This window comes from Trachypithecus francoisi, unplaced genomic scaffold, assembly GCF_009764315.1.
Source record: "Trachypithecus francoisi isolate TF-2019V2 unplaced genomic scaffold, Tfra_2.0 Lachesis_group0, whole genome shotgun sequence".
Lineage (NCBI taxonomy): Eukaryota > Metazoa > Chordata > Mammalia > Primates > Cercopithecidae > Trachypithecus > Trachypithecus francoisi.
Genome location: NW_022681453.1, coordinates 194,213,105 through 194,236,978, shown reverse-complemented (window position 1 = coordinate 194,236,978; position 23,874 = coordinate 194,213,105). Strand labels below are relative to the sequence as shown.

The 23,874-nt window shown below is 48.0% G+C and overlaps 1 long non-coding RNA gene across 1 annotated transcript in view; it reads right to left on the bottom strand.

Annotated features, from left to right (window-relative positions):
* Positions 1-3,814: 3,814 nt before the first annotated feature.
* LOC117084431 overlaps positions 3,815-23,874 on the bottom strand; it is a 27,867-nt gene continuing 7,807 nt past the window's right edge. Inside the window, exons 2-5 of the long non-coding RNA XR_004437450.1 lie at positions 20,030-20,120; positions 15,018-15,144; positions 13,567-13,631; positions 3,815-4,046 (exon numbers count right to left, since the gene is read on the bottom strand). This is a non-coding gene — a long non-coding RNA (uncharacterized LOC117084431). The remainder of the gene's footprint in view (positions 4,047-13,566; positions 13,632-15,017; positions 15,145-20,029; positions 20,121-23,874) is intronic.

Below are 23,874 nucleotides of genomic sequence, written 5' to 3'. Positions count from 1 at the left end.
TAAGTGCTTTTATTTTTCTTTAAGCCAATTAATTAGAGCTCTTTTATATATTTCTAGTAGTCAAACATTGTGTACACAACACATAATACATAGGTGTATTTATAGATTCCTAAAACCTCCTTTTTTTCCTGTCTCAGACTTGTAAACTCTTGATAACCTATTTCATTACCCTGGCAATTGTCAGCTGATTGGCCCTAAATTCGCAACTGAAGGAAACAACTCTTGGGTGAAAAATCAGATAGCAAAATTTACATCTCAAGGTACAGAGACAGAAAGTCTGGTGTTGCTGGAGGGATATTCAAGAGGGATGCCAAATCAAACATAAAATTACGCAAATCTGTCATAGAATTTTATGAGGAGACCAACTTTATTTAGATAGGGACTACCTGTCTTTTAACTGGATCTCTGAGCTCTGGGCAGAGAGCACACACTGAACCCTGGGTCTCCAAAAACGCAGAATTATTATGAGGCTAGACCACATGATGCTTTTACAGTGCACTTAAAAAAATTTTTTTTGGCCAGGTGTGGTGTCTCATGCCTGTAATTCCAACACTTTGGGAGGCAGAGGAGGGTAGATCACCTGATGTCAGAAGTTCAAGATCAGCCTTGTCAACATGGTGAAACCCTGTCTGTAATAAATACACAAAATTTAGCTGGGCGTGGTGGTGGGCACTTGTGATCCCAGCTACTTGGGAGGCTGAGGCAGGAGAATCACTTGAATCCAGGAGGCAGAGTTTGCAGTGAGCCGAGATCGTGCCATTGTGCTCCAGCCTGGGCAACAAGTGCAACACTTTATCTCAAAAAAAAAAAAAATTTTTTTTAAACAAAGACATTTCTTAGTGTCTAAACTACACTCTTCCTTAAAAACCCAAGAGCAGCCTATGTTGCAATAACTATTTTCGTCAGTAAATCAGGTAACAGTACAAAGGCAAGCCGTTTAAGAGCTGAGATGAACTTGTCTGTTTATACTCTTGCAGTTCCATAAGGAAAAACAGGTTTCTCCCCTGAAGGGAGTCTGGTGCTTTCTCCATTTTCTTTAAGGAACCCCAGGCTATTATAAATGATTTTAGGTCCCTCATGTGGCACAGTGTGCAAGAGAAAGGAGACACAGGAGAGACAGGAGAAGCAAATGAAGAAAACAATTCAGTCAATTGAGAAGAAAAACATTTTTGCTCAAAAAAAGAGACAAGGTCCTAGGAGAAAGAAAAAACAACACCACGAAGGCCTTTTATATACACACACACACACACACACAAACGCACATACACAAACACACACACATCTTGGATGTTGGCTTTTAATTAAGCTGACTTTTAACCACTGAGCTCCTTTTAAAACATCTTTTAAAATCTATTACCATATTTAAGCTAGGAAAAAAAATGCTGTTCTTTCAGAAGTACCAAGTACCAAAGCGGAAAGGGTTTGACTTAGGAACCAAACCTAGGTTGTTGTGATAGAAAAAAAGAAGGTGGAACCCTTAGCTATGGAACTGCCACACGGGGCAACAGTCATTGCTCTTTCAGCTCGGCCTGGCTAGCATAAAGGGGCCTTGTTATGTAAATAAAGCCCCTTAAGTAGTCAAAAATCTTTCCTGGTTTTTTTTTTTTTTTTTTTGGTTTTGGTTTTTTTCCTTTTTCTGGCTGTTTTTCTCCCCACATCACACCACCCTCCCCCCCCCCTTTTTTTTTTCTTGAGACAGAGTGTCTTTCTGTCTCCAGCCTGGAGTGCAGTGACGTGATCTCGGCTCACTGCAAGCTCCGCCTCCCAGGTTCACGCCATTCTCCCTGCACAGCCTCCTGAGTAGCTGGGACTACAGGTGCCTGCCACCACGCCTGGCTAATTGTTTTTGTATTTTTAGTAGAGAAGGGGTTTCACCGTGTTAGCCAGGATGGTGTTGATCTCCTGACATGGTCCGCCCGCCTCGGCCTCCCAAAGTGCTAGGACTACAGGCGTGAGACACCATGCCAGCCTTTTCTTTCTTTTTTTTCTTGTGGGAATTTAGCCACTTCAGAGGCCTTGTTCCCCATAATTTGAAACTTTCCTTCAGATTTGACCAAGTCAGATAGAGCTGATCAAACCCAATGGGGAAAAGACCAAAACAACAACAAAAACAGAAATAAACAAAAAACAACAACAACAAAACCAGTTAAGCAAAACAAATGATGGCACAACTTATATGATCACTGAGTGCTCTAATGGTAAGGAGAAATTAAGACCAGTTGGTTGTTAATCTTATCTTTAGCCAAGACAAACCCCAATTCAGTTACTTACCTAGGGATGGGACTCAAGCTGAAGACTGCTCTCCATCCTAGAAGCAGGAGAAATCTAAAATTTGTTTTCCCTGTTGGAAGCGAGTTCAAACTCCATAGAGGAGTTACCTGCCTTCCATCTTCATGGAAGCGGGAAAAACTTACCTTCCTTGTGTTGGAAGCAAGTAAAACTCCAAAAAAAAAAAAAGTAGTTGTACAGCATAATAAACTTTAGATCACGACTGAACTTTGGGAGATCAGGAATTCTCCGGAGAGGGTCGTTCCAGGCCTCAGCAAATTGTCCTGTTGGTTTGAGCCATAAAGATAGCTCAAGCTGGTCCCAAGCACCAGTTGGAGATTTGGCAAAGGTCAGAAGCACCTCCACTCAGAATCCCTCTGTGGTTACCAAAATATGAACTCCAAATATCTCCAAATATCTCAGTTAATTTAGAAAGTTTACTTTGCCAAGGTTGAGGCCACAGACCACATGCTCGTAACACAGCCTCAGGAGGTCCTGACAACATGTACCCAAGGTGGTCAGGGCACAGCTTGGTTTTATACATTTGAGGGAGACATGATACATCAGTCAATATATGTAAGATGAACATCAGTTCCATTCAGAAAGGTGGGACAACTCAAGTGGGGAGGTCATGGGTAGGTGAGAGACAAATGGTTGCATTCTGTTGAGTTTCTGATGAGCCTCTCCAAAGGAGGCAATCAGATATGCATTTATCTCGGTGAGCAGAGGGGTGACTTTGAATAGAATGGGAGGCAGGTTTGCCTTAAGAAGTTCCCAGCTTGACTTTTCCCTTTAGCTTAATGATTTTGGGGTCCCAAGATTTATTTGCCTTTCACAATAGAAATAAGCGTCTTTCCTTTTCTCCCACACTCTTTTAAGAAGCACTAAATTCAAGGCCAAACCAAAAGGGTACAATCTCACAAAACTAACATTTATTTTCCTTAATTATTTTCCCTCCTTATTAGTGGTCTTTTTTACACCTCTGCCAATAATTAGGGCTGGAGGAAACTTATAAAATTTAGTTCACCAAAGTCTAGAATGATCTCAATCTTCCATAACTACTACGATAGTTAATTTTATGTGTCAACCTAAATCAGAGGTGTTTAAACCAGAGCGACGCCATCTAGAATAGGGGCTGGGTAAAACAAGGCTGAGACCTACTGGGCTGCATTCCCAGGAGGTTAGGCATTCTAAGTCACAGGATGAGACAGGAGGTCAGCACAGAGACAGGTCACAAAGACCTTGCTGATAAAACAGCTTGTGGTAAAGAAGTCAGCCGAAACCAAGATGGCTACAAAAATGACCTCTGGTCATCCTCACTGCTCATTATGTGCTAATTACAATCATTAGCATGCTAAAAGACACTCCCACAAGTACCATGACAGTTTACAAATGCCATGGCAATGTCAGGAAGTTACCCTAGATGGTCTAAAAAGGGGAGAGACCCTCAGTTCTGGGAATTGCCCGCCTCTTTCCCAGAAAACTTGTGAATAATCCACCACTTGTTTAGCATATAATCAAGAAATAATCATAAAAATAGCCAACCAGCAGCCCTTGGGGCCACTCTGTCTATGGGGTAGCCATTCTTTATTCCTTTACTTTCTTAGTAAGCTTGCTTTTTACTTTACCCTATGGACTCACCTCAAATTCTTTCTTGCACAAGATCCAAGAGCCCTTTCTTGGGATCTGAATCGGGACCCCTGTCCAGTAACACTTGGGTAGGAAATGCCCAGATTGCTGGCAAGAATTCATTTCTGGGTGTGCCTGTGAGGGTGTTTCTGGAAAAGATTTGCATTGGAATCATCTGATTGAGTCAAGAAAATCACCCTCACCAATGTAGACAGGCATCACCCAATCCCTGGAGGGCCCAAAGGAGCAAAAGGGTGGAGGAAGGACGAATTCAGTCTCTCCTCTTGAGCTCCTTCCCCTGCCCTTCCACATCAGAGCTCCTGGTTTTTGGGCCTTCAGACCTGGAATGAATTACAGCACTGGCTTTCCTGGTTCTCCATCATGTCCTTTTGAGTTTTGGTCAGCATCACCACAAGATGAGGACATTCACCTCTGATCTCCTTTCTAGGTTTTTTGTTTGTTTGTTTGTTTGTTTTTTGATACAGAGTCTCACTCTGTCACCCAGGCTAGAATGCAATGGCAGGATCTCAGCTCACTGCAACTTCCGCCTCCTGGGTTCAAGCAATTCTCCTGCCTCAGCCTCCCGAGTAGCTGGGATTACAGGCATGCACCACCACGCCTGGCTAATTTTGTGTTTTTAATAGAGACAGGGTTTCACCATGTTGGCCAGGCTGGTCTCGAACTCCTGACTTCAGGTGATCTGCCTGCCTCAGCCTCCCAAAGTGTTGGGATTACAGGTATGAGCCACCATTCTCAGCCTGATCTCCTCCTTTCTATGCACCTGTACTAGTTAGTAACTGGTGGTTCTGCCTGAGGCACTGAAACAGACCAAATGAAATCTACAGGCAGGCAGCCCGGGCGGCGCCTTGAGCCTAGTTAGAAGTTGACCCTACAGGCAGACAGCCCGGGCGGCACCTTGAGCCTAGTTAAAAGTTGACGCCAGACCTAACCGATAATGTTATCTATAGATTTCAGATGTTGTATAGACAAGCAATGTGAAAGTCCCTGTCTTGTTCTTTTTCTGTTCTAATTACTAGTGCTTGCCATATATCTCTCAACTTCCTGAGCCCAGTATAAACATATCCCACCATATGTCTCCCCTCCATATATCCCTCAACTTCCTGGGCTCATCCCACCATATGTCTCCCTACCATATATCTTTCAATTCAAAGACTACCATATATCTCAACTTTAGAAGGACACCACCTGGAAAATCCCCGATAAGAACACAGCCGTTTGTGAGAGCGCGGGAACCAATAAAAAAACTGCTAAATGTATAAACTTAAAATGTTAACCAATTGTAATGCTGTAACCTAGAGAATTCCCTCGTTCCTCTGCAACTTTACAAGTCCTGTTTACATTAGGCTATAAAAGGCAAGCGCACGCATTGTTCAGGGCCCTCCTGTATGTTGTGGAACGGAGGAACCAAGTTCGAACTTGCATTAAAGATCCTTGCCGCTTGGCTTTGACTCTGGACTCTGGTGGTCTTTTTCGGGGAACAAACGGTCTGGGCATAACATCTGGGGGCTCGTCCGGGATTCCCCAAGCCCACCAGACCCTGGTCAACGGATCTACTAGGATCGATCTGCTAATAGGTGAGCCGGCTCGTCTGTGTTGCCCGTCTTCGTCTTTGTCTGTCTGTGTCCATTCTGAACCTGCGGCTTTTTAAGTCCGCCTGAGGCTGTTAGCCTGTCTGAATTCGCAGCTCTTTAAGTCCGCCTGTGGCTGTTAGCCTGTCTGAATTCGCGGCTCTCTAAGTCCGCCTGAATCTGTGACTCGCGAGGTCTGAAGCTGGCATACGTCCTGGCGGACGCGCTATAGGACAGCCAGCGGAGACCGGTGGGAGACGTCCCCGGCTCTCATCTGGTTCTTGTTTGCACTTATTTTGACCCAGATTTCTGGTGCGCGCTTGCGACTGACATATTCTTGTCTGAACTTGTTCTGACCCAGATTTCTGGCGCGCGCCGGCGACTGACGTAAACTTGTTGTTGATATTCCAGCAACTCACTTTTCCCTTGCAGGACCTGTTCCAGCAATTCACTTTTCCCTTGCAGGACCTGTTGCAGACGCCACTCCGGGCGCTATTGTTCAAGATGGGTAATACCCAGAGCACTCCCCTATCTCTCCTTACAAGTAATTTCAAGGATGTTAGGGCAAGGGGCCATGATCTTGGTATGGACATCAGGAAGGGAAAGCTAATTACTCTGTGCCGCTCTAAGTGGCCCGCCCTTAACGTAGGGTGGCCACCCGAAGGGACGTTCTGTCTCCCTGTCATCACTAGGGTAAAGTCCAAGGTTTTCCAGCCTGGGCGTGCTAATCACCCAGATCATATCCCATATATCCTCATATGGCAGGATATAGCTGGGAACCCGCCCCCTTGGCTGTCCCCTTTCCAATTAGCCTCTGAACCCTGTAAGGCACTGGTTGCTCGACCGCTAAAATCCAAGCAACCGACTGCCCCCCCCATCCTGTTCTACCAGATAGCGAGGACCTTCTGTCCACAGAACCCCCTCCATACCCCTCCGGTCCCCGTGTCCCAGCCCCCGGGAGGAACCGCAGGAGGGAGCAGGTGAACGGGAAGCGGTCAGCATGCCTGTACCCGCTGAAAGTGAAAGCAACTCCGAAGGGCCGGCGGGGCGAACGCGAGGGCGTACTTTGCGGGTTCCCCCTCTCCAGCCGCTGACTCCACAGTGGCGTTACCCTTCGGGAATAGGGCCCCCAGACGACACGGGAAGTCCTAGGCTCCAGTACTGGCCATTCTCCACCAGTGATCTATATAATTGGAAGACCCAGAGTGCTCGGTTTTCAGACAACCCCAAAGATTTAATGGCTTTACTGGATAGTATTATGTTACCCACCAGCCCACTTGGATGATTGTCAGCAGCTCCTCCGAATTGTTCACGACGGAGGAGCGAGAGAGAATACAGGTAGAAGCTAGAAAGCTGGTCCCGGGGGACGACGGTCAACCGACTGCCAACCCCGACCTTATAAATGCGACTTTTCCTCTGTCCAGACCGGCGTGGGACTACAACACGGCAGAAGGTAGGGGACGGCTACACCTTTATCGCCAGACTCTAATGGCAGGTCTCCGGGCGGCTGCTCGCAAGCCCACCAATTTGGCTAAAGTATACTCTGTTCTGCAGGGAAGACAGAAAGCCCGGCTAGCTACCTAGAAAGATTAATGGAGGCCTTTAGGCAATATACTCTATGGACCCAGAGGCTCCCGGAAGCCAAGCAGCCGTCGTAATGTCTTTTGTAAATCAGGCAACCCCAGATATTAGAAAGAAACTCCAGAAATTAGAGGACTTAGAGGGAAAACAGTCAGGACCTCCTTCAGATAGCCCAGCGGGTTTACAATAATAGAGATACTCCAGAGGAAAAATGACCAAGGTCCTGGCAGCGGTTGTACAAAAAGAGCATCTACAGCCAGAGAACACCCAACCTAAGCGGTCCCCCAGATATAACAACCTGAGCAAAGACCAATGTGCCTACTGTAAACAAGCTGGCCACTGGGCAAGAGACTGTCCCAAAAAGAAACAGCAAGGACGGGGACCCCCTAGGTCTACACCCGTACTAGTCACTCAAAATGAGGACTAGGGAAGACGGGGTTCGGTCCCCCTCCCCGAACCCAGGGTAACCTTGCAAGTGGAGGGGTCCCCAGTTCAGTTCTTGGTCGATACGGGAGCACAACACTCAGTCCTAGTTAAAACTGAGGGAAAATATCCTCCAAGTCCTCGTGGGTACAAGGGGCCACAGGAATTAAAAAGTACCCCTGGACGACACAAAGAACAGTAAATCTGGAGCCAAGAATGTAACCCACTCCTTCCTGGTTATCCCTGAGAGCCCCTGTCCTCTACTAGGGAGAGACCTGCTAACTAAAATGGGAGCACAGATCCATTTCCTCCCTGAGGGGCCCATCGTGACTGATTCCCAAAATCACCCCTTGCCCGTCCTGACCATAACCTTAGAAGATGAATACCGGCTCCACCAGGAGCAGGCGCCCCTGACCAGGACATAGCAACCTGGCTTCAACAATTTCCAGGAGCCTGGGCAGAAACGGGAGGTTAGGACTAGCAAAGCACCGTCCTGCCTTGTTTGTGGAACTCAAGCCTGGGGCAGACCCTGTTCGGGTGCGTCAATACCAAATGCCCTTAGAGGCCAAAGAAGGAATCACGCCCCACATCCGTCGGCTCCTCGACCAAGGGGTCCTTCGGCCCTGTCACTCACCCTGGAACACTCCCTTGTTGCCGGTACGGAAACCTAATAGCGGGGAGTATAGACCTGTACAGGACTTAAGAGAAGTCAATAAGAGAGTTATGGACATACATCCAACTGTGCCCAACCCATATACCCTCCTGAGTACTCTAAACCCCAAACACCAATGGTACACTGTTTTAAATTTGAAGGATGCCTTCTTCAGTTTGCCTTTAGCCCCTCAGAGCCAAAAGCTTTTCGCCTTCGAGTGGACTGACCCTGAAAGGGGCATAAGTGGCCAACTGACATGGACCAGACTGCCGCAGGGATTCAAAAACTCTCCTACCCTGTTCGATGAGGCTCTCCATGAAGACCTGGGTGAGTACCGACGCAAACACCCTGAAATAACCTTATTACAGTATGTTGATGACCTCCTGATCGCTGCCGAGACCCGAGAAGCTTGCCTCCAAGGGACCAAAAGTCTCTTACAAGCTCTAGGGAGTCTAGGCTATCGGGCTCGCGCAAAGAAAGCTCAAATCTGTAAACCAGAAGTAACATATCTGGGTACCTGCTAAAAGGAGGGCAGCGCTGGTTAACAGACGCCCAGAAGCAGACTGTTCTGCAGATCCCAGGCCACAGTCCACCCGACAAGTAAGGGAATTCCTGGGGTCGGCAGGATTTGTAGACTATGGATACCTGGTTTGCAGAGCTGGCTAAGCCCTTATATCAGGCAACGCGGGGGACAGCAGCCATTTAATTGGACAGAAGAAGCCGAGTCGGCTTTCCAACAGATTAAAACCGCCCTACTCTCTGCGCCTGCACTGGGACTGCCTGACGTCACTAAGCCCTTCCACTTATACGTGGACGAGAGTAAGGGCATCGCCAAGGCGGTGTTAACTCAGAACTTAGGCCCCTGGTGGAGGCCAGTCGCTACCTGTCAAAGAAGTTAGACCCAGTGGCTACCGGGTGGCCCTTGCCTCCGAGTGATCGCAGCCACGGCCCTGATGTTACAAGATGCTGATAAACTTGTCTTGGGACAAGAATTACGGGTCGTTACCCCACAGCCATCGAAGGTGTACTCAAACAGCCGCCTAACCGATGGATAAGCAACGCCCGGCTCACCCACTACCAGGGACTACTATTAAATCCCCTCAGAATAATTTTCCTGCCCCCAACGACCTTAAACCCTGCCTCGCTGCTGCCCAACCCGGACCTGGACGCGCCGCTCCATAATTGCACCGAGATATTAGCCCAGGTGCACGGAGTTCGAGAGGACCTGCAGGACCGCCCACTTCCTGACGCCGACCTCGTTTGGTTCACCAATGGGAGTAGCTTCATACACCAAGGCCAGAGGTATGCTGGAGCAGCGGTGACTTCAGAGACTGAGGTAATCTGGGCGGAACCCCTGCCCCCGGGGACATCGGCCCAGAGGGCCGAACTGATAGCGCTCACCCAAGCTCTTACCTTAGGGGCAGGGAGAAAACTGACGGTATACACAGATAGCCGGTACGCTTTCACTACGGCACACATACATGGGGCCATTTACAGGGAGCGAGGGTTGCTAACGGCTGAAGGAAAAGAAATGAAAAATAAGCAAGAGATCCTAGCCCTGCTAACAGCCCTATGGAAACCAGAAAAATTGGCTATTGTACATTGCCCAGGGCACCAGAAGCCAACCACTCCAACTGCTCAAGGCAACTTTCTGGCAGATCAAACTGCAAGGAGTGTGGCAAAGGCTCCCAGTCAACTCCTTGCACTCCAGCTCCCTGATCCGGGCCCCCGAGACCTGCCGTATTACCCTGATTATTCAGAACAAGATCTCCAGTGGATCGACAAACTTCCCCTGAAACAGATCCAGAATGGGTGGTGGACTGATACTAAAGACCATATTATCCTACCAGAAAAATTAGGACAGCAAGTGTTAGAACACATCCACCGATCCACCCATCTGGGTGCCCGGCGGATGATGGACCTGATTAGACGCTCCAAGCTCAAGATCAGACGCATAGCGGAAACGGCCAGCAGCATCGTGACGAGTTGCAAAGTCTGCCAGCTTAGCAACGCCTATCCCCAATCCCAGGCTGCTGCGGGAACAAGGCTCAGGGGAACCAGGCCCGGTATCTACTGGGAAGTAGATTTCACTGAGGTAAAGCCAGGAAAATACGGATATCGGTACTTACTTGTCTTTGTAGATACCTTTTCAGGGTGGACTGAAGCATTTCCAACCAAAAGAGAAACCACTCAGGTTGTAGCGAAAAAAATTCTGGAAGATATCCTCCCCAGGTATGGCTTTCCCATCCAGATAGGGTCAGATAATGGACCGGCCTTCGTTGCTAAGGGAGTCAGGACTTGGCTTCCATTCTTGGGGCTAATTGGAAATTACATTGCGCTTACAGGCCCCAGAGTTCAGGACAGGTAGAAAGGATGAATCGGACCTTAAAGGAGACCTTAACTAAATTAACTATGGAGACTGGCGCTAATTGGGTGGTCCTTCTCCCCTACGCTCTGTTCCGGGCCCGTAATACCCCCTACAGACTGGGCCTTACCCCTTATGAAATCATGTATGGCAGACCCCCACCCCTAGTTCCCAGCCTAAAAGATGATCTGCTCAAATCTGAAACTGAAAATGTATCTGAACTCTTGTTTTCCCTACAAGCCTTGCAGAAAATTCATCAGGAAATCTGGCCTAAGCTGCAGGAATTATATGAAACCGGACCCCCACCGACACCCCCCCGTACCGGCCGGGAGACTGGGTCCTAGTCAAGCGACACCGGCAAGAAACCTTAGAACCCCGGTGGAAGGGACCGCTTCAAGTACTCCTAACCACACCCACCGCCCTGAAGGTAGAAGGCATCGTGTCGTGGATCCACTACACCCACGTCAAGCCGGTGGACCCAGCCTCCGACCTTCTCAGACCCGTCACGATAGCGACTGAAGCACCGACCACGTGGACTGTGGACAAAGCTAAGAACAACCCCTTAAAACTCACCCTGCGCCGGCAGCATAGCTCACTACAAACATGCAGCTAGGTAGTCTAACCCTAATGTTAGTCGCCCTAGTGGCCGGGGGCTAACACAAAACCAGTTTCTAATCCCTTTGTTTGGAGATTCTGGCTTTATGAAAACCAAACCCACCCAGGGCAATCTCATAAGCCCGGGAAATTATTGGCCAGTGCTGATTGTCCCTCCTCAGGGTGCAGTGCCCCAATTTTGCTGAATTTTACTGGTTTTCAGATAGCCAAACCAGTGGCACCAATGATATGCTTTGAGTTTGATCAGACTAAACACAATTGTAAACACTATTGGTGGCACCAAAACGCAGGCTGCCCCTACAATTACTGTAAAATGCACTCAGTCAGAGGGTGGAACAAGCAATCCGGGTGGAATTTTTACCAACAGGGTAGAGGCGGTATCTATACTTGGATAGTTAAGGACCCTTGGGACCCCCGCTGGACCACGCCTCAATGGGGCTGTATACTATTCCTCTTCCTCCACATGGCCTAGTAGTCACCTCTATCTGTGGCGTGGCCTAGTTCAAATACTGCCCCTAGTCCATGGGGATATCCAGCGACAGGAAGACAGACTAACACAAGAATTACGCCCTTTCTCTGGCTGGAAGTATTACAAGAAGGATTAGAGCTTGCCAACCTTACGGGACTTCACAGCTTGTCTGGCTGCTTTCTGTGTGCCACCCTAGGGCATCCACCACTAACCGCTGTCCCTCTGCCCTGGGAATCCTCCACCCAAACTAGGGACTTTCAGAATCTCACGGACGCCCCATTCTCAATGTGCCACTGTACCAAAACCCTAGTCAGGAAAAGTTTCCCTACTGTTTTTCAGGCACTAACTCCAGCCTCTGTAGCATCACTGTGACCCCCCTAGTGCCTCCCTAAGAGCCCCGGGGCATATTCTTTTGGTGCAATGGAACATTATCTAAGAATCTACCTAGTCCCTCTGTTGCCAGCCTACTGTGTCTTCCTGTCACACTAGTTCCCCGATTAACTCTACTAACTGCCGGCGAGTTCCTGGGGTACACCAGTACTGGACTAGTACTGCCATTCACCCAATCCCTAAACTGAGACCTACATGAGCAATATTTCTCCCCCTCATTGTAGGAATCTCCCTCACATCATCCCTCATTGCGGCCGGACTGGCAGGGGGAGCCCTAGGTCACACCCTCATAGAAAGCAACAAATTGTACCAACAATTTGCCGTGGCTATGGAGGAATCAGCTGAGTCCCTTGCCTCCCTTCAATGACAGCTCACATCCCTAGCTCAGGTGACCTTACAGAACCGGAGGGCCCTAGACCTACTCACTGCTGAAAAAGGTGGTACATGTATGTTCCTGAAAGAGGACTGTTGCTTCTACATAAATGAATCAGGGCTTGTAGAGAACAGGGTCCAACAGCTACGCAAGTTAAGCACAGAAATGAGAAAACAGCAGTTTGCCTCAGCTGCAAATCAATGGTGAAATTCTTATATGTTTTCTCTGTTGGCCCCTTCATTGGACCTCTACTAAGTCTACTATTTCTGTTTACCGTAGGACCTTGTGTTGTTAACAGAATGTTGCGGTTTGTCAGAGAGAGGTTTGACACCATACAGCTCATGGTCCTCAGAGCCCAATACCAACCGGTAGACGCTGAAACAGAATCAGACTTATAACCCCAGATTGGCTCTAGAGGTACTTGAGAAAGGGAGGAATGAAAGAGACCAAATGAAATCTACAGGCAGGCAGCCCGGGCGGCGCCTTGAGCCTAGTTAGAAGTTGACCCTACAGGCAGACAGCCCGGGCGGCGCCTTGAGCCTAGTTAAAAGTTGACGCCGGACCTAACCGATAATGTTATCTATAGATTTCAGATGTTGTATAGACAAGCAATGTGAAAGTCCCTGTCTTGTTCTTTTTCTGTTCTAATTACTAGTGCTTGCCATATATCTCTCAACTTCCTGAGCCCAGTATAAACATATCCCACCATATGTCTCCCCTCCATATATCCCTCAACTTCCTGGGCTCATCCCACCATATGTCTCCCTACCATATATCTTTCAATTCAAAGACTACCATATATCTCAACTTTAGAAGGACACCACCTGGAAAATCCCCGATAAGAACACAGCCGTTTGTGAGAGCGCGGGAACCAATAAAAAAACTGCTAAATGTATAAACTTAAAATGTTAACCAATTGTAATGCTGTAACCTAGAGAATTCCCTCGTTCCTCTGCAACTTTACAAGTCCTGTTTACATTAGGCTATAAAAGGCAAGCGCACGCATTGTTCAGGGCCCTCCTGTATGTTGTGGAACGGAGGGACCAAGTTCGAACTTGCATTAAAGATCCTTGCCGCTTGGCTTTGACTCTGGACTCTGGTGGTCTTTTTCGGGGAACAAACGGTCTGGGCATAACAGCACAGATGGATCCAAGGGTTCAGTGATAGATCCATAGTTCCTCTGTTTTGCTTTATTCACAAAAAGGCTCTTACCTGAAATGTGATTCTAAGGTGGTCCCTGGAAGTTCTGGATGGACATGGTCCTTCATGCTAGTGACCTAAGGAAGAAAAGGAGAGTATTCCCTGAAAGATTCAGCAAACACCCGAGGGAAGATTGACCACTCTGGATGCAGGGTCCTGCCTGAGGGATTGCTCTAAGTGTCCAGGCTGGGTCATGTGCCTGCCCCCTGCAGTGGTGGTACAGGATAAAGCCAGCCAGTCTCATCCAACCATATGGGCTGGGCAGATTGCTATAAAATAGAGAAAGAAAAGCTTCCCAAAGGAAGGAAATGTGGAGTCAACAAGAGGTAAGGTCATTTTTGTCCCCAGGTGACAACTCTGGTCTTCCTCTGCTTCTCCTCTTTTCTCAGAACTCTTTCTTATTCATCCCCAAGTTCAGCTTGTTCAGTACTGCAAGGGTTGATGGGTGGGGGTCAGGTGTGGGGCAGGATCACTGCCCTCCTCCATTATTTTCACCCAGGCAAAAATGGGTGAAATGAGCCTCAAGGGCCATGTCAAAGACAATGTGAGGGGTGGAGACAGAGGGAGAGTCCAGAATGGGCTCTCGCTCTCCTAGAAGCATATGGAGGAGAGAGGACCAGCCTCCTTCTGAGGGAAGAATGATAGGAACACTGTGTGTGTGTGCCTGAGTTCCAGGTCTGGTTGGTACTTCATGAGAGGGTCATCTTGTTTTCCCACAAAAATAGTTCAAAATCGTCCAGACTCTTCTTTCTTCCCTCTTCATATTGGTCTCAGACCCCTCGCTAAAATCCCAAGGCTGGCTCTGATCCCACCATGAGAAGCTTTCAGAAAAGGGTGCTTTTCTCTCGGAGCTCAAGGGCTTCAGCTCTGGGCTGATCAGTACCACACCCCCAAACACACACACACACACACACACACACACACAGTAATTAGTTATGGAATTTGGTGGAAGAATCAATCAGACCATTTGGATCATGGAATAAACTATTCTATGGACTCATGGAATGTTCCATGGAATAATGTCCCAGTTATTTTGTGCTAGAGAGACAGACATTTATATTCAACAAATGTCCTCTAGATTGAGTGCTGAACAAGCTTGTGTGGATAAGACTGAGAACAACACACGGAGGAAATTCTTCTGGTTTCAAGACAAACTCCACGAAGACAAGATGCACTTGGAGTTTGAGTCTGTCTCTTCTGCTCTGTGGTGGGTTACTCCAGTTCATCTGCAAAATTGTTTGGAATTTGCAAAACCTCCAAATCCTCCCTCAGGGCTTCTGTGCCTCTTGGCTTCCTTACAGCTCCTTTGTGACCGTAAGATAGATTTAATAACCACACTCTAGGTTGCACAACTATTATTATTATCATCAGAGACACATAGTGCAGAAAAATAGAATCTGTGTTTTGTATTTCCTTTTTCAGATAAACAATTTCATCTAAGGAAAACAGCAGATGGTATTTACCCAGGAGTGTGGCCTTACCCTGGTACTGAGGCTAGGGGGCCTGCAGTAGTTTCAAAATAGAAGCATCTTCCCCAGCTGCACTCTGCACGTGGCCTCCTTCTTCACGCCATGCTCCGTCTCTCTGGCTCTGCTTCCCCATGGTGAATGCATATGCAGAAAAGAAATGGGGACCCGGTGAGTCTTGGTGTTTCCAGGAGGCCCACAGGCCCTGGTAAGAGCTGATGGTTTGGAAGATGGAAAGCAGCCAATGGACGTCAAACATTTAAAGATACAAGCAGAGTCATTAGGGTCCCAAGGGTTTGAATGGTTCCCAGGCTAATACGACCCTCCCCTAACTTTCCATGCTGACTCCATCTTTTCCTCAACCTTGCTAGGGCCCTGTCTTCCTCCTGTTCTAGGTATTGCAACACAGTCACAGGATGTGAAAGTAGCGAAAAAGAGATAAAGCTTGGATCCTGGCAAAGGGGATGCACTGCCAAGGCAAGTTGATGACTAAGCTGGGCCTAGAACCCTCATGTCTTGGCTCACAGACCTGCACTCTTTCCATAAGCCCTGACTTGAAGAGGATTCCTTAAGTGAACTGTTACAAGATTCTCACAGATACAGTCTCTTGGTGTAAATAACAATGACCTATCAAGATACCAAAAGTGAAATAAGACAAAATAGGATACATCTTAGTTGGTTATAACATCAAGAGAAGCCTGCAAACTGCCCCATCCCCAAGAGTCTCAGGGGATCTGGACAGGGTCTTGCAACGTAGAGGGTGGGTTCAGTCTGTGAGTTCTTCCTTCCCCTGCTGTCCACCCAGCATTCACAGCACGGTTTGTCCCTAAAAGTGTTTAGCTCTGGATCTCTATTAAATCACAGATGCTCAGAAACGTAAAGGGCCTTAAAGAGCATGTAGTTGATCCAACTCTCTGCGTGCAAGTGAGATCACATATGTTAGAAGTAGACACAGATCTCAGGCAGCCTCCTGACAGTGAAACCTATAGCTTGTGTCCATGGATCCCAGTGAGACCTGGAGATCTGGCAGTTGTCCGGTTGGTTGATATAGTTAGAAGGTGAGCTGCATATATATACATAATTTTTTTTGAGATGGAGTCTGGCTCTGTTGCCAGGCTGGAGTGCAGTGGCGCAATCTCGGCTCACTATGACCTCTGACTCCTGGGTTCAAGAGATTCCCCTGCCTCAGCCTCCCGAGTAGCTGGGACTTCAGGCACGTGCCACCACGACTGGCTAAGATTTGTATTTTAGTAGAGACAGAGTTTCACCATGTTGGCCAGGATGGTCTCGATCTCCTGACCTCGTGATCTGCCCACCTCAGCCTTCCAAAGTGCTGAGATTACAGGCATGAGCCACCGCACCCGGCCAGAAGTTGAGCTGTATAATTTCAGCTGGAATGTTCACTATGCCACTTGAATTAGTCTACTTGCCAGTCTACATGGCAGGGTTCCGCTGGTAGAAGTGGAAAGCACCCTCTGCTCCTCTGATTTCCAAATCTAAACGCTGTGGCCCTCCCTCTGTTCTGCAGGATGTCCTAGTGTGGTCATTTATCCCCTGGGCCTCTTCCTAATCCCACGCTGTCCCTGGACCAGAGATGCTTTTCCTCCCAGCCTATCACAAATGCTTTGGGAGCCCTGGGACAGTGGCCTGGGCTGGGCTGACCCCACCAACTCCATCTGCATCTGCTCGCGGGAACAGTGCTTCTTCCTTTGTACCATTGTTTCGGTGGGTTTTTTTGTTTGTTTGTTTGTTTTGTTTTGTTTTGTTTTGTATTTTTGATTAGGTTTATTTTTTACTTTTCCTTCTCCTCTATTTCAAACCCAGTCCCTTCAGAGCCTCAGTTGAAGCCAGCCCACCCAAGCACATCACTGCAACAGAACTTGTAATAATTCCCTAAGCAGTCCATGAACGTCTTCCCAAACAACCCTCCTACAGCAGAGGGTTCTGGGAAATCTAGTCTTCCCCTCACATGGATGCACCTGCCTCTGGGAACTTCCACAGCCCTGGTTCTTGGATAGGAGAATGAAGACACAGGGCCGGGGGGTTGGGGAATGGGTTATGTTGATACCTAAATCTTCAGGACACTCATCAGCTGGGTCCTTCTGAGTGAGTGAGGGTAACTCTCAAGGAAGTGAAATTATCAGCCTGGAATTTTTGACCTGACCATCTCAGACCAAATTACAGAGAAAAAAGTCAAAGTGTGTGTTCACTCCTTAGGGCTGTGAAAGGCCCAGGAGCCATTCTTTAGATGAGCCTCTTGGCCCTCAAAATCGTAAGCCTTCTATTCATGATTGAACTTTTCCTATTTGAAGCACATTCACTGAGCCAAATCTTTCTGTCACATATTTTGCTTTTAAAAGTTGAGTTTGTTTGATTTCCTAAATTTTTGTTATTTCTAACTATATCAAAGTAGCCCAGTTCAAAGAAACAGAATGTACCAGGAGAAGCAGACATTTGATCATTAAAGGCAAAATGAATCTAAGTCGTGTCTATTTGAGTGCTCATGACACCAAAACCAGAAAAATCCCTGGCCTACATCAAGTCCGTAGGCTTTTTGTCCTGGAGGCCAGGGTCCCTCTGTGGTCTCAGGGTACCCAGGGTGGTATGCTGCATGGTTGAACTGGGCACCTAACATGCCAAGAGTCCCTAACCTTTGTCCTTCTCTTGAGTGGAGGTGGCCAAAGGAGGGGGGTTACACAAGAGACCACTTACTGCCCCCGGATGGGCAGAACAGAGTTGCCTAGGGCCTGTCAGGACAGGATGCAGAATTCCTGACTCTTGGGGAGTTTGTCTGGTTAAAGGCCATGTCCAGCTTCTGGTATAAAGACTACTTGGTAATCCCCTGCTCCTAGAGAGAGAAGGATCCTTACGGAGGCTACAGGCAGGAGACTGGACCACCTACTCAGAGGGAAAAGGAGCTAGAATGACAAACTCCACAAGGGCAAGGTATTATTCTGTGCCCCACACCTTCTGGGTGTCCAGCAAAATGCCTGGTCCTTAGGAAGTACTCAGTAAATGTTAAACTAATAAAAGATTAATTTCTGAGAACAGGTCAAAGATTTAGGCCTGGGGGTGGGGGACACAGAAAGAAGTATCCAGAGAATCTCAGTCAGTCTCAAAATCATGGCTCGACAAAGAAATTCCCTTCAATCCAAAACCCAGGTCTGCAGCTCCCTCGAAGGCTGTGACATGTGTGGTGAGCTTAGTGGATCTCATACCTCCTCATGTCAAATTAGATGGTGGCCTGAGCTCAGGCATTGCCACTGGGGCAGGAGAGAGGGGACAAAGTAGAAACATTGGAGTCTGGATGGACAGAATGTGGAAACTGACAGTATGTGGGTACTGAAGGAAGTGAATGAGAGATGAGCATAACAGAGGGCGACCTCTTCCCAGGGCTGCTGTAAGGAGCAGTAAATGGACACACAGTGCTTCATGCCACACGGTAGGTTCTTTTTGTGGGGATTGGGGGGAATGGAGTCTCACTCTGTCACCCAGGCTGGAGTGCCATAGCACGGTCTCAGCTCACTGCAACCTCCGCCTCCCGGGTCCAAGTGATTCTCCTGTCTCAGCCTCCCAAGTAGCTGAGATTACAGGCGTCCACCACCACGCCCGGCTGATTTTTGTATTTTTAGTAGAGATGGGGTTTCACCATGTTGGCAAGGCTGGTCTTGAACTCTTGAGCTCAGGTGATCCACCCGCCTCAGCCTCCCAAAGTGCTGGGATTACAGGTGTGAGCCACAGCGCCCAGCCTGTAAGTTCTTAATGGAAGCTGCTTTCCTCCTCCTCCTCTTCCCTTTCCATTTTCATTAAAGGTCAAACTCTCCCGCCTGGAAACATTAGAGTGCCTGCCCAAAGAGACTCTGCCACCAGTGTCTTTATATGAACCTCACCCTTGAAAACCGTGGACATGCTTCTACCTCTGCTGGTCCCCACGCAGACGATAGCAATCAAAGTATCTTCTCTCTAATGCTGTGTCAGGAAAACCCTGACAACCATCCTCTCATGACCAGAATGTTTTCTTTGTTCACCTGAGATGAAAGGAACATCTCTTTCGGGGACAAACAGGCAGCCTGACTCATGAGCTGAGCAGACGCTACGGGCTGGGCCAGGTGATAGCTGCACAATGGTAGCTGGGGCTGCAGCTCGTGAGGCTTCAATGCTTGCGGCATAGACTGTGACAATACACAAGAGATGTTTTTAAAGGTAAACAAGTCTATTTCTTTCTTTTTCCTTTTTTTTTTCTTTTTTTTGAGACGGAGTCTTGCTCTGTCACCCAGGCTGGAGTACAATGGCACGATCTCCACTCACTGCAACCTCTGCCTCCTGGGTTCAAGCAATTCTCTTGCCCCAGCCTCCTGAGTAGCAGGGTTTACAGGCGTGTGCCACCATGCCTTGCTAATTTTATTTTTTTTCTTTTTTTTTTGGCGACAGAGTCTCACTCTGTCGCCAGGCTGGAGTGCACTGGCACAATCTCGGCTCACTGCAACCTCCACCTTCTGGGTTCAAGAGATTCTCCTGCCTCAGCCTCCCAAGTAGCTGGGATTACAGGTGCACTCCACCACGCCCGGCTAACTTTTGTGTTTTTAGTTGAGACGGTGTTTCACTATATTGGCCAGGCTGGTCTTGAACTCCTGATCTCGTGATCCACCCACCTCAGCCTCCCAAAATGCTGGCATTACAGGTGTGAGCCACCATGCCTGGCCCTAGAATCAGTACTGTTAAGATAATTAATTGAGAAGCCACTAGGCTGAGATGGCTCCAGGGCCTTGAGTTCCTATGTAACCAACCGAAACCCAACTCAGAGGGAATGATTTTAACCTAGGAAAACAAAATTTAAGATTAACCAATTAGGAACCACAAACTAACCTCTAATGAGGGACTTTTCACATTAACCAATCAAATATTTTCTTTGTCTTGCTTCCATGAGCACCTTATGAAAGATTTTCCCTGGCAACCCTTCACTGGAGCCCTGAATGATTTGTGGGCTTATTGTTGGATGCATGACTCACCGTCCGCTCAAGGAGACTCTTTCCAATGCTCATGTGCCGAAGTTTCTCATTTAATGGTAAGTATTTGTAGCCAGAGTGAAGGACCGCTAGGCTGAGGAATGGTCACCAACACAAGCGTGCAAAGGAAAAGCACAAAGATTACTGTGAATATCTCACTCGACCAATAATTCTGGAAATGGGCTCTCGGACCCTAGACAAGGTCTATGGGACCCAGGGGTGCACTGCTCTATTCTAGAGTCTGTAGTGGGTCCACTCTATTTCTCAGCCTCCTTCCAAATCTGGAAAGCAGTGAAATCTGTGGTTCTTAGTCACCTCCTCTCCCTTGTACCCACCCACTTGTCCCTCCAGGAGATGGAGCCCGTGAAAAACCACTTGCCATCCTTAATGGAGTGCACTGTGATTCTCAAACCCAATAATACTCTTTACATAGCCCTGATGAGGAGCCACTGGTAAATACCAATTCCAGAAAACTTAAAAGAAGCCTTCCAGGCCACACACAAACTCTAGACACAGTACAATACCACTTTTGACAAAGTAGATCATGAGTACATACATACATACATACATACATAAAATATGGTCATTTTCTTACAGACTTCAGTGAAGACACAGAAATCCTGTTCTTTACTTGTGAGCACAGCTGAGTCTGAGAGGGAGAGGAATGGCTGACACTGGGCTGAGAGGCCGGCCGGTAGCTCCCATTCACAGACAGCGCGTGCGGAAGAGCTTTGTCAGTGCCTAACAAACCAAGAAACACGCCTTTTGGAGCCAGACAGATCCAGGTGCAAATCTCGGTTAGGCCACTCACTGTGCCGTGTTGGGCAAGCTCGTTGACCTCTGTGAGCCTGTTCTCTCCCTGAGAAGATGGTTGTCATCATGCCTACCCACATGGTTTCTACAAGAGAGAAACATAAACTGCCTGGCACGAGTGTCCACGTCTGATACTGGTATTAGAGAGAAACACGCATAAACTGCCTGGCACAATGAGTGTCCACGTCTGATACTGGCTGATCGCTCAGTGATACCTCTCTGAACCAGAACTTATCCTAACATCACACTTTATGATCAGAAGCCGTGTTGTAGGAGTGGAAGTGATGCAAGAGACAGGAGGATGGTCCAGGTCACAGTTCCTCTCCTGCTCCCACCCTTTCCCTCCCTCCCTCTCCTTTCTCTCTTGAGGCAGCACATGGCTTCCAAGACATCTCAGGCTGCAGCCTGCCCTGCTCTCAGGGGTGGTCCCCAACTCCACTTATGAGTGTGTAGATGCTACAGCCCCTCTACCCAGATGATGACAGCATGTGAGGCCCAAGAGCCTGGGTCTCTCCCTCCAGTGGCCTGGGCCCCAGCCCACTTGTGAATGGTTCCATTGCCTCTTGTTTATTACCTCTCTGACCCAGCACTGAGAAACTTCCTTTAACTCATCCACAGCCAGATGGACTTGGTTAAAAGAAGCCCCAATCCCAGAAGGGACGCTAATGGAAATGACAGAACGTTGAGTCAAGCTGGGACCCCACAGATCTTCTGGCAGCATTTCTACATTTCTGTGCCGTGTGCCCCTTTGACAGCTTGGCAAAAAATATCCATAAATACATAAAATAAAAGACATGAGATCACAAAGGAATTCAATTACATTGAAAAACCATTCTACCCAATGTCCCATGAACGTCCATGGATTTCAGATGATCAACACCTGACAGCCAAACCTCTTGCTGAGAACTTAGGAAACTCTCCAAGGTCACCCAGCTAAGAAGTGAGAGGCCTGGGACAGGAACCCCATCTCCTTATCCCTGCACCTGTGCTTTTGTGTTTTTTACTAATTTAATATTTCAGGAAACTAAGAAAAAGGAAACAGAAATCTTGCTGCCTCTGCTTTGAACACTCCTGAATTTTCTCCATGTGGGAAGTTGTGGAGGAAGCCCTGCTGGCCCTCAGTGTACTCAGAAGAACTGACCTTGCTTTATCCAGGATTGCAACACCACACAAAGATTATTTCCCAGTAAACATCTGAAAAAGCTTAAGGCCACAGTAACTTGGCTGAGGATTTGGCCAGGGCACTGGTGACCGGTTGAGATGTCCAACTCGTAAATGTGATGGGCGGCACTGTTGGATTGTGGACTGAACAGATGGATCAATTCCTCGGGGTCAATTCCTCTGCTTTCAGGTGGTCAGTGTCAGGGAGTCTGGAACACTGGCCTCTGAGCCTGCCACCGACATCTTGGCCCTCAACCCTTGTTAGGAATTAGTGAGCAGTTGGTGTCCCCTTGCTCTGCTGGGAAGACTGGCAGGTATTTAACCTGAGGGCGTCAACCCCTGGCCCATCTCCTAGCTGAGCCCTTTCACTCCTTTCTCTCCCTGCTGGGGTAAGAGAATGTAATGGTCAAAAGCATGAGTTTGGGTCAGGGTTTAAATTCTCACTCCATCACTTCAGAAAAGTTGCATGGCCATCTCCCCCTCCCCTTTGTTTGTTTGTTTTTTGAGCTGGAGTCTTGCTCTGTTGCCCAGGCTGGAGTGCAGTGGTACCATCTTGTCTCACTGCAACCTCTGCCTCCTGGGTTCAAGTGATTCTCCTGCCTCAGCCTCCTGAGTAGCTTGGATTACAGGCACCTGCCACCACCCCCTGCTAATTTTTGTATTTTTAGTAGAGACGGAGTTTAACCATGTTGGCCAGGCTGGTCTGGAACTCCTGACCTCAAGTGATCCACCCGCCTCAGCCTCCCAAAGTGCTTGGATTACAGGCATGAGCCACTGCACCTGGCCCTCTCTGTGTTTTCATACCTCTAATGGGAATAGTAGTCATACCTGCCTTTCAGGGTGTAGCGACAATTAGAGCTAAGGTACAGAAAGCACCTACGCAGGACCTGAAGTGTTGTGTTCCGTGGTTAGGAGCCATTATTCTAATGAGCTCTGGGTTGTACCTTCCACACTGTTGTGGGAAGTCAGGGACCCTGAATGGAGGGACCGGCTGGAGCCGTGGCAGAGGAACATAAATTGTGAAGATTTCATGGACATTTATCAGTTCCCAAATAATACTTTTATAATTTCTTATGCCTGCCTTTACTTTAATCTCTTAATCCTGTTATCTTTGTAAGGTGAGGATATACATCACCTCAGCACCACTGTGATAATTGTGTTAACTGTACAAATTGATGTAAAACATGTGTGTTTGAAAAATATGAAATTGGCCGGGTGCGGTGGCTCGAGCCTGTAATCCTAGCACTTTGGGAGGCCGAGACGGGCGGATCGCGAGGTCAGGAGATCGAGACCATTCTGGCTAACACGGTGAAACCCCGTCTCTACTAAAAACTACAAAAAAACTAGCCGGGCGAGGTGGCGGCGCCTGTAGTCCCAGCTACCTGGGAGGCTGAGGCAGGAGAACGGCGTGAACCCGGGAGGCGGGAGCTTGCAGTGAGCTGAGATCCGGCCACAGCACTCCAGCCTGGGTGACAGAGCGAGACTCCGTCTCAAAAAAAAAAAAAAAAAAAGAAAAGAAAAATATGAAATCAGTGCACCTTGAAAAAGAACAGAATAACAGCGATTTTTAGGGAACGAGGGAAGAGAGCCATAAGGTCTGACTGCCTGCGGGGCTGGGCAAAAAAAGCCATATTTTTCTTCTTGCAGAGAGCCTATAGACGGATATGCAAGTAAGAGAGATATCGCTAAATTCTTTTCCTAGCAAGGAATATTAATATTAATACCCTGGGAAAGGAATGCATTCCTGGGGGGAGGTCTATAAACGACCACTCTGGGAGTGTCTGTCTTATGTGGCTGAGATAAGGACTGAGATACGCCCTGGTCTCCTGCAGTAGCCTCAGGCTTATTAGGGTGGGGAAAAACTCCATCCTGGT